Genomic DNA, 10,463 nt, shown 5'->3' with positions numbered 1-10,463 from the left:
ATTTTTTTATTGCAAAAGTGTGATCCTTGGTCACTTATGATTGCTCTTGGGGCACCAAAACGGCAAATGATATTATTCCTCACAAAAGAATACACCATATTAGCGTCATCCGTTCGGGTGGGGATTGCCTCCACCCATTTTGACACATAATCGACGGCTAACAAGATGTAGAGGAAGCGATTGGAGTTTGGGAATGGTCCCATGAAGTCGATTCCCCATACATCAAAAATTTCACAAAAAAGCATATTTTGTTGGGGGATTTCGTCCTTCTTGGAAATATCTCCAAACCTCATACATTGGGGACAAGATTTGCAATAGAGAGAAGCATCTTTGAGAAGAGTTGGCCACCAAAATCCGCAATCAAGGACCTTTCTTGCCGTTCTTTGGGGCCCATAGTGACCACCTCCTTCGGAAGCATGGCAAGCGTCCAAGATTGCTTGGAATTCGGTTTGGGGTATGCACCGTCGCACTATTTGGTCCGCTCCGCACCTCCACAAATAGGGATCATCCCAAATATAGTATTTGGATTCGCTTTTCAGCTTATCCTTTTTGTTTTTGTCAAGATTTGGAGGGAAAGTGTGTGAAACCAAATAGTTTGCTATTGGGGCATACCAAGGAACCACTTCCGAGATTGCGTGCAAGGTATCTAAAGGAAAGGAGTCATTGATGGGAGTGGTGTCGCCCTTTGTGTGTTTAAGGCGGCTTAAATGGTCCGCCACTAGATTTTGGGAACCACTCCTATCTTTGATCTCCAAATCAAATTCTTGTAACAAAAGCACCCAACGAATTAATCTCGGTTTTGATTCCTTTTTGGCCAACAAGTACTTTAGTGCCGCATGATCCGAGTACACTACTACCTTGGAACCAAGAAGATAAGCTCGGAACTTGTCCAAAGCAAAAACAATAGCTAGTAATTCCTTTTCGGTAGTAGTGTAGTTGGATTGGGCTCCATCTAATGTTTTGGAAGCATAAGCTATGACATAGGGAATCTTACCCTCGCGTTGTGCTAACGCGGCTCCAATCGCATAGTTTGAAGCGTCACACATGATCTCAAAAGGTTGAGTCCAATTGGGGCCTCGCACTATAGGAGCTTGTGTCAATGCTACTTTGAGTTTGTCATATGCTTCCATACATTCTTTGCTTAGCTCAAATTCAACGTCTTTTTGGAGTAGTCGAGAGAGGGGTAGAGCCACCTTGCTAAAGTCTTTGATGAATCTCCGGTAAAATCCTGCATGTCCAAGAAAAGAACGGACTTCCCTCTCGGAGGAGGGGTAAGGTAAACTAGATATGACATTTATCTTTGCCGGATCTACGGAGATGCCTTCCTTTGATACTATGTGTCCCAAAACAATTCCTTGTTTGACCATGAAATGACATTTTTCAAAATTTAAAACAAGGTTTGTTTTGGTGCATCTCTCCAAGACTTTTTCAAGGTTATCTAGACAATGCTCAAATGAATCACCATACACACTAAAATCATCCATGAAAACTTCCATTGATTGCTCTAGAAAATCCGCAAATAAGCTCATCATGCATCTTTGGAACGTTGCCGGTGCATTGCATAGGCCAAATGGCATACGCTTGTAGGCATACGTTCCGAAGGGGCAAGTAAATGTGGTTTTTTCTTGGTCTTCTAGAGCAATATGGATTTGGAAGTATCCGGAGTAGCCATCAAGAAAACAATAATATGATTTACCGGCTAATCGATCAAGCATTTGATCAATAAATGGTAGTGGAAAATGATCTTTTCTTGTGGCCGCATTCAATCTCCGGTAATCTATGCATACTCTCCAAGAATTTTGCACTCTTGTTGCTATGAGTTCACCACTTTCATTTTTGATTGTTGTCACTCCGGACTTTTTGGGCACTACTTGGACCGGGCTTACCCATTCGCTATCCGAGATAGGATAGATGATGTCTGCTTCAAGTAGCTTAGTGACTTCTTTCTTTACTACCTCAAGGATGGTAGGATTGAGTCTCCTTTGAGGTTGCCGGACCGGTCTTGCTCCTTCTTCAAGGAATATGCGGTGCTCGCATACTTTGGGGCTTATTCCCACTAGATCCGCCAAACTCCACCCAATTGCCCTTTTGTTTTTTCTCAAGACATTCAGCAATTTCTCTTCTTGTTGAGGGGTTAGCTCTTGGGCAATTATCACGGGTAGCTCTTGGGCTTCATCAAGGTATGAGTACCTTAAATGAGGTGGTAGTGGCTTCAATTCCATCTTTTTGTTTTTCTTGGAAGTTTGAGTTTCCGGATGAGTTGCATGATGTGTGGTGTTTAGTTCGCTTGACTTTTCATTTGCTTCTTCACCCATATGCTTCTCATCTAACTTTGCTAAATGCACTTCGGCCACTATGTTGTCGATTGGGTCACACTGAAACAAAGAGTGGTTCTCCGGTGGATGCCTCATTGCTTCCTCTAGGCTAAAGCTTACAATTCTCCCATCTATTTCAAATGAGTAATTCCCCGAGTAAGCATCAAGTTTAAATCTAGAAGTTCTCAAGAATGGTCTTCCAAGTAGGATAGACGATGCTCTCTCGGTTTCGCTTGATGGCATTTCAAGGACATAGAAGTCAATGGGGAATATCAACCCTTTTATGTTCACCAATACATCTTCCGCAATGCCCGCTACGGTTATTATGCTCTTGTCCGCTAAGACAAATCTTGCCGTTGACCTTTTTAGTTGTGGCAAGTTCAATAACCGGTAGACGGATAGTGGCATGATGCTAACACATGCTCCAAGGTCACACATGCAATCTTTGAAGTGAACTCCATTGATTGTGCAAGTAACCATACAAGGACCCGGATCATCACACTTCTTGGGTAGTGTTCCCATTAAAGCGGAAATAGTACTCCCCAATGGAATGGTTTCCAATTCAAGAATTCTGTCCTTATGTATGCATAAGTCTTTGAGAAATTTAGCATATCTAGGAACTTGATGGATAGCATCGAGGAGGGGGATGGTTACCTCAACTTTCTTGAATACTTCCACCATTTTGGGGTCAAATTCTATGCGCTTTTTAGCTTTCTTTGCAAGTGTTGGGAATGGGAGTGGTTGAGCAACTTCCTCTTCCAAGGTCCTTTTGGCCTTGGTTGTCTCTCTTGTTGGTTGGATCTCATCCTCAATTATGGCTTGTGGTGTCTCTTCTTCCACTACTTCTTCTATATTTACTCTCTTCTCTTCTTGAGCGGTTGTGATAGGGCTTGAATCCTTTGCTTCCTTCCCTTTTAGTTGCGTACCGGATCTAAGGGTGATGGCATTGATGCCTCCCTTTGGATTTGGTTGAGGTTGAGAGGGAATGACGCTTTGGATTGGGGGTTGAGGAGTGGACGTTGATGGTGTATCCATGCGTGCAAGAAGAGCTTGTAGTGTAGAGGTGAGGCCGGTGAGGCCGGAAGCAAGTGTGGTTTGTAGTTCCTTTTGGCCTTGAATAATGGTCCGGAGTGTTTCGTCTTGGTTAGAGGGGGTGGTTGCATATGTGAGTTGAGGAGCTTGTGATTGGTTGGGTGGTGGTCTTTGATGTGGTGGTTGATATGTTTGGTAGTTTCTTTGTGGGTTTTGTTGGTTGTATGGTTGATTTTGTGAGTTGTATGGTCGGTTTTGTGAGAAGTTTTGTGAATTGTTACCCCATCTTTGACCTCCTCCATTATTGTTGTTGTTGTCCCTATTCCCTTGTTGATGGTTGTCTCTCCAATTTTGATTATTGTATCCACTTCCTTGGTTGTGGCTTCCTCCTCCTTGATAAGAGTACTGATGAGCGGATAATTTGTATACTTTTTGGCATTGTTTTTAGTATGTTTTTAGTATGATCTAGTTAGATTTTAGTATATTTTTATTAGTTTTTAGTTAAAATTCACTTTTCTGGACTTTACTATGAGTTTGTGTGTTTTTCTGTGATTTCAGGTATTTTCTGGCTGAAATTGAGGGACCTGAGCAAAAATCTGATTCTGAGACCAAAAAGGACTGCAGATGCTGTTGGATTCTGACCTCCCTGCACTCGAAGTGGATTTTCTGGAGCTACAGAAGCCCAATTGGCGCGCTCTCAACGGAGTTGAAACGTAGACATCCTGGGCTTTCCGGCAATATATGATAGTCCATACTTTGCCCAAGATTTGATGGCCCAAACCGGCGCTCAAAGTCACCTCAAGAAATCCCAGCGTTAAACGCTGGAACTGGCACCCAAATGGGAGTTAAACGCCCAAACTGGCACTAAAGCTGGCGTTTAACTCCAAGAAGAGTCTCTGCACGAAAAATGCTTCATTGCTCAGCCCAAGCACACACCAAGTGGGCCCTGAAGAGGATTTTTATGTCATTTACTCATTTCTGTACACCTTAGGCTACTAGTTTTCTATAAGTAAGACCTTTGACTATTGTATTAGAAATCTTTTGATCACTTGAGATCTCTAGATCATCTTTGGACATTTTAGTTCTTAGATCATTGGGAGGCTGGCCATTCGGCCATGCCTAGACCTTATGCTTATGTATTTTCAACGGTGGAGTTTCTACACACCATAGATTAAGGTGTGGAGCTCTGCTGTACCTCGAGTATTAATGCAATTACTATTGTTCTTCCATTCAATTCCGCTTGTTCTTTATCCAAGATATCACTTGTTCTTCAACTTGATGAAGGTGATGATTGACACTCATCACCATTCTCACCCATGAACAAAGTGACTGACAACCACTCTTGTTCTACAAGCAACTAAGGCCATAGTGAATATCTCTTGGATTCCTGATTGCACGATGCATGGTTGATCTCCTGACAACCGAGTGCTCGCCTGACAAACGAGCCAACCATTCCGTGAGATCAGAGTCTTCGTGGTATAGGCGAGAACGGATGGCGGCATTCAAGAGAATCCGGAAGGTCTAACCTTGTCTGTGGTATTCTGAGTAGGATTCAATGACTGAATGACTGTGACGTGCTTCAAACTCCTGAGGGCGGGGCGTTAGTGACAGACGCAAAAGAATCACTGGATTCTATTCCGGCCTGATTGAGAACCGACAGATGAATTCCGTATGCTGTGACAGAGCATATGCAATCGCTTTCACTGAGAGGATGGGAGGTAGCCACTGACAACGGTGAAACCCTTGCTTAAGCTTGCCATGGAAAGGAGTAAGAAGGATTGGATGAAGACAGTAGGAAAGCAGAGAGACGGAAGGGAAGGCATCTTCATGCGCTTATCTGAAGTTCCTACCAATGAATTACATAAGTATCTCTATCTTTATCTCTATGTTATTTTCGTTCATCACCATTATACATTTGAGTTTGCCTGACTAAGATTTACAAGATGACCATAGCTTGCTTCAATACTAACAATCTCCGTGGGATCGACCCTTACTCGCGTAAGGTTTATTACTTGGACGACCCAGTGCACTTGCTGGTTAGTTGTGCGAAGTTGTGTAATGCCATGGTATTGAGCTACCAAGTTTTTGGAGCCATTACCGGGGATTATGAGAGTTGTGAAAAAGTATTGTTCACAATTTCGCGCACCAAGTTTTTGGCGCCGTTGCCGGGGATTGTTCAAGTTTTGAGCAAGCTTTTGGTAACATCAGTGCCAAGATCCGGCAATAACACCAAGTTTTTGGCGTTATTGCCAGGGATTGTTTAAGTTTGGACAACTGACGGTTCATCTTGTTGCTTAGATTAGGTATTTATTTTTTTCGAAATTCTTGAAGATGAATTCTAGAGTTTCATGATGATTTGTTGAAATCTGGCTGGCTGAAAAGCCATGTCTAATCTCATTGGACCGAGGTTTCAACTTATCACCACAAGAGCTTGTTGATTTTTTATCAATCTTGCTTTTGGAGCAGTGATCTGCTAAGGCTTGGCTGGCCTCTGGCCATGTCTAGTGTTTTGGACCGAAGCTTTCTTTGAAAGCTTGGCTGGCTGTGAAGCCATGTCTAATTCCTGGACCGGAGTCTTAGACTAGCATTGCACTGATTCTTGGAATTCTCATTAAGAATTTTGATACTTTTTCCACTTAATTTTTGAAAAACACAAAAAAAATTCAAAAAAATCATAAAATCCAAAAATATTTCTTGTTTGAGTCTAGTGTCTCATCATAAGTTTGGTGTCAATTGCATGCATTCATATGTCTAAGTGATCTTCAAGATGTTCTTGATGATTTACTTGCTCTGATCTTTGAATTCAATTTGACTTGATTGTTTTGTGTGTCTCATATGCATTTTCATTTTGTTAGTGTCAGTAGTATACAAACTGCTAAGTTTGGTGTCTTGCATGCATTGTTATTTGATTCTTGTTGCATTTTGGTTTGTCCTTATTATTAAAAATCCAAAAATATTTTTAAATTGTGTCTTTTCAAGTCAATAATACAGAGAATTGAAGATTCAGAACATACAGCAGAGGAATTGCACAGAAAAAGCTGGGCGTTCAAAACGCCCAGTGAAGAAGGACAGACTGGCGTTTAAACGCCAGCCAGGGTACCTGGTTGGGCGTTTAACGCCCAAAAGGGTAGCATTTTGGGCGTTAAACGCCAGAATGGATACCATTCTGGGCGTTTAACGCCAGGATGGCTAGAAGGAAGATTTTGTTTTCAAATCAAATTTTTTTTCTAAGTTTTCAAAATCTTTTCAAAATCAAATCTTTTTCAAATCAATTTTCCAATCAAATCTTTTTCAAAACCAATTTCTTTCCATTTTTAAAGATACTTACTATCAATCAATGATTTGATTCAACATTTCAAGTATGTTGCCTTTTCTGTTGAGAAAGGTTTAATGTTTGAATCATATCTTTTCTTGTTAGTCAAGTTTTTAATTTTCAAATCAAATCTTTTTTTAAAATGTTTTTCAAATTATATTTTCTCAATCACATTTTTTTTTATCAATTATATCTTCTTAACCACATCTTTTTCAAAATAGCTTTCAATCAAATCTTTTTGATTTCTAACTTCAAAATCTTTTTCAAAAATCACTTGATTTCTTTTCCATTTTCATTTTCGAAAATTAAGTAATGTTTTTCAAAAATGTTTTCAAATTTCCCACTTAATTTTCGAAAATTACTTCCCTCCTTCTCACATCCTTCTATTTATGGACTAACACTATCCCTTAATGCAAAATTCGAACTCCATCTCCTTTGATAAGTTCGAATTTTCCACTTCTGTCTTCTACTCTTCTTTTCCTCTGACACCTAAAGGAATCTCTATACTGTGACATAGAGGATTCCACATTTTCTTGTTTCCTTCTCTTTCTTATGAGCAGGAGCAAAGACAAAGGCATTCTTGTTGAGGCTGATCCTGAACCTGAAAGGACCTTGAAGAGAAAGCTAAGAGAAGCCAAAGCACAACTCTCTTTAGAGAACCTGAACGAATTCTTCAAGGAAGAAGAACTCATGGCAGCCGAAAACAACAACAATGCCAACAATGCAAGGAAGGTGCTGGGTGACTTTACTGCACCTACTCCCGACTTCTATGGGAGAAGCATCTCTATCCCTGCCATTGGAGCAAACAACTTTGAGCTTAAGCCTCAATTAGTTTCTCTAATGCAACAGAATTGCAAGTTCCATGGACTTCCATTGGAAGATCCTCATCAGTTTTTAGCTGAGTTCTTGCAAATCTGTGACACTGTCAAGACTAATGGGGTTGACCCTGAGGTCTATAGACAGATGCTATTCCCCTTTGCTGTAAGAGACAGAGCTAGAACATGGTTGGACTCTCAACCTAAAGAAAGCCTGGACTCTTGGGAAAAGCTAGTCAATGCCTTCTTGGCAAAGTTCTTTCCACCTCAAAAATTGAGTAAGCTTAGAGTGGAAGTCCAAACCTTCAGACAGAAGGAAGGAGAATCCCTCTATGAAGCTTGGGAAAGATACAAACAATTGATCAGAAAGTGTCCCACTGATATGCTTTCTGAATGGAGCATCATAGGTATTTTCTATGATGGTCTCTCTGAATTGTCCAAGATGTCTTTGGATAGCTCTTCTGGAGGATCTCTTCATCTGAAGAAGACGCCTACTGAAGCTCAAGAACTGATTGAAATGGTTGCAAATAACCAATTCATGTACACTTCTGAAAGAAGTTCTGTGAACAATGGGACTAGTCAGAAGAAAGGAGTTCTTGAGATTGACACTCTGAATGCCATATTGGCTCAGAACAAAATATTGACTCAACACGTCAATTTGATTTCTCAAAGTCTGTCTGGAATGCAAAATGCACCAAGCAGTACTAAGGAAGCTTCATCTGAGGAAGAAGCTTATGATCCTGAGAACCCTTCAATAGAAGAGGTGAATTACATGGGAGAACCCTATGGAAACACCTACAATCCTTCATGGAGGAATCATCCAAATATTTCATGGAAGGATCAATAGAGACCTCAACAAGGTTTCAATAACAATAATGGTGGAAGGAACAGGTTTAGCAATAGCAAGCCTTTTCCATCATCTTCTCAGCAACAGACAGAGAGCTCTAAGCAGAATACCTCTGACTTAGCAACCATGGTCTCTGATCTAATCAAAACCACTCAAAGTTTCATGACTGAAACTAGGTCTTCCATTAGAAACTTAGAAGGACAAGTGGGTCAGCTGAGCAAGAAAATTACTGAACTCCCTCCAAGTACTCTCCCAAGCAATACAGAAGAAAATCCAAAAGGAGAGTGCAAAGCCATCAACTTGGCCAAATCCTGGGAGGGAGAAGAGGCAGTGAACGCCACTGAGGAAGGCCTCACTGGGCGTCCACTGGCCTCCAATGAGTTCCCCAATGAGGAACCATGGGAATCTGAGGCTCAAGATGAGACCATAGAGATTCCATTGGACTTACTTCTGCCATTCATGAGCTCTGATGAGTATTCTTCCTCTGAAGAGGATGAGTATGTCACTGAGGAGCAAGTTGCTAAATACCTTGGAGCAATCATGAAGCTGAATGACAAGTTATTTGGAAATGAGAATTGGGAGGATGAACCCCCTTTGCTCACCAAAGAACTGGATGACTTGTCTAGGCAGAAACTGCCTCAAAAGAGGCAGGATCCTGGGAAGTTTTCTATACCTTGTACCATAGGCACCATGACCTTCAAGAAGGCCTTGTGTGACTTAGGGTCAAGTGTAAACCTCATGCCCCTCTTTGTAATGGAGAAATTAGGGATCTTTGAGGTGCAAGCTGCAAAAATCTCACTAGAGATGGCAGACAACTCAAGAAAACAAGCCTATGGACTTGTAGAGGATGTTCTGGTCAAAGTTGAAGACCATTACATCCCTACTGATTTCATAGTCCTAGAGACTGGGAAGTGCATGGATGAATCCATCATCCTTGGCAGACCCTTCCTAGCCACAGCAAAGGCTGTGATTGATGTTGATAGAGGAGAGTTGATCATTCAAGTGAATGAAGAATCCTGGGTGTTTAAGGCCCAAGGATATCCCTCTGTCATCATGGAGAGGAAGCATGAAGAGCTTCTCTCAAAACAGAGCCAAACAGAGCCCCCGCAGTCAAACTCTAAGTTTGGTGTTGGGAGGCCACAACCAAACTCTAAGTTTGGTGTTGAACCCCCACATTCAAACTCTAAGTTTGGTGTTGGGAGGTTCCAACACGGTTCTGAGCATTTCTGAGGCTCCATGAGAGTCCTATGTCAAGCTACTGACATTAAAGAAGCGCTTGTTGGGAGGCAACCCAATGTTTTATAGTTAACTATTTTCTTTGTTATTTTATTTTTTTTGTAGGTTGATGATCATAAGAAGTCACAAAAACAATGAAAAAAAGCAAAAACAGAATGAAAAACAGGAAGAAAAACAGCACACCCTGGAGGAAGATGCTGCTGGCGTTTAAACGCCAGTAAGCCTAGCAGTTGGGCGTTTAACGCCCAGTCTGGCACCATTCTGGGCGTTTAACGCCAGAAAGGGGCACCAGACTGGCGTTAAACGCCAGGAAAGGGCAAGAACCTGGCGTTAAACGCCAGGAATGGGCACCAGCCCGGTGTTTAACGCCAGAATTGGCTCAAAACGTGAATTTTGATGCCATTTGGTGCAGGGATGACTTTTCCTTGACACCACAGGATCTGTGGACCCCACAGGACCCTGATGTGTGGAAAACGATCCAACACAAAACTCACCGGCAAGTGTACCGGGTCGCATCAAGTAATAATAACTCACATGAGTGAGGTCGATCCCACAGGGATTGAAGGATTGAGCAATTTTAGTTTAGTGGGTGATTTAGTCAAGCGAATCAAGTTTTGGTTGAGTGATTTGTGTTTAACAAGAAGTAAATGACAGTAAATGTAAAGGGGGAAGGGAGAAATGCAGTAAAATAAAGAACAGAAAAGTAAAATTGCAGAAACTTAAAGAACAAGAAAGTAAATGACTGAAACTTAAAGTGCAAGAAACTTAAATTGCAGTAACTTAAAGGACAAGAAAGATAAATGGCTTGAATATAAAAGGGAATTGAGGAATGGGATTGCAAGATCTAAACAAAGAAGAAGTAAACTGCAGCAATTGATTGAGCAGAATTTAAATCAGAAGCAAAT

At 41.4% G+C, this 10,463-nt stretch overlaps 1 non-coding gene across 1 annotated transcript; it reads right to left on the bottom strand.

The window, feature by feature from the left end:
- Positions 1-7,755: 7,755 nt before the first annotated feature.
- LOC112718980 (small nucleolar RNA R71) lies at positions 7,756-7,863 on the bottom strand. Its single transcript, XR_003161305.1, has one exon. It is a non-coding gene; the product is annotated as a small nucleolar RNA R71 (small nucleolar RNA).
- Positions 7,864-10,463: the final 2,600 nt, after the last annotated feature.

The sequence above is a fragment of the Arachis hypogaea genome, chromosome 10 (assembly GCF_003086295.3).
Source record: "Arachis hypogaea cultivar Tifrunner chromosome 10, arahy.Tifrunner.gnm2.J5K5, whole genome shotgun sequence".
Taxonomy (NCBI): Eukaryota; Viridiplantae; Streptophyta; class Magnoliopsida; order Fabales; family Fabaceae; genus Arachis; species Arachis hypogaea.
This window is presented reverse-complemented; position numbering and strand designations above follow the sequence as displayed.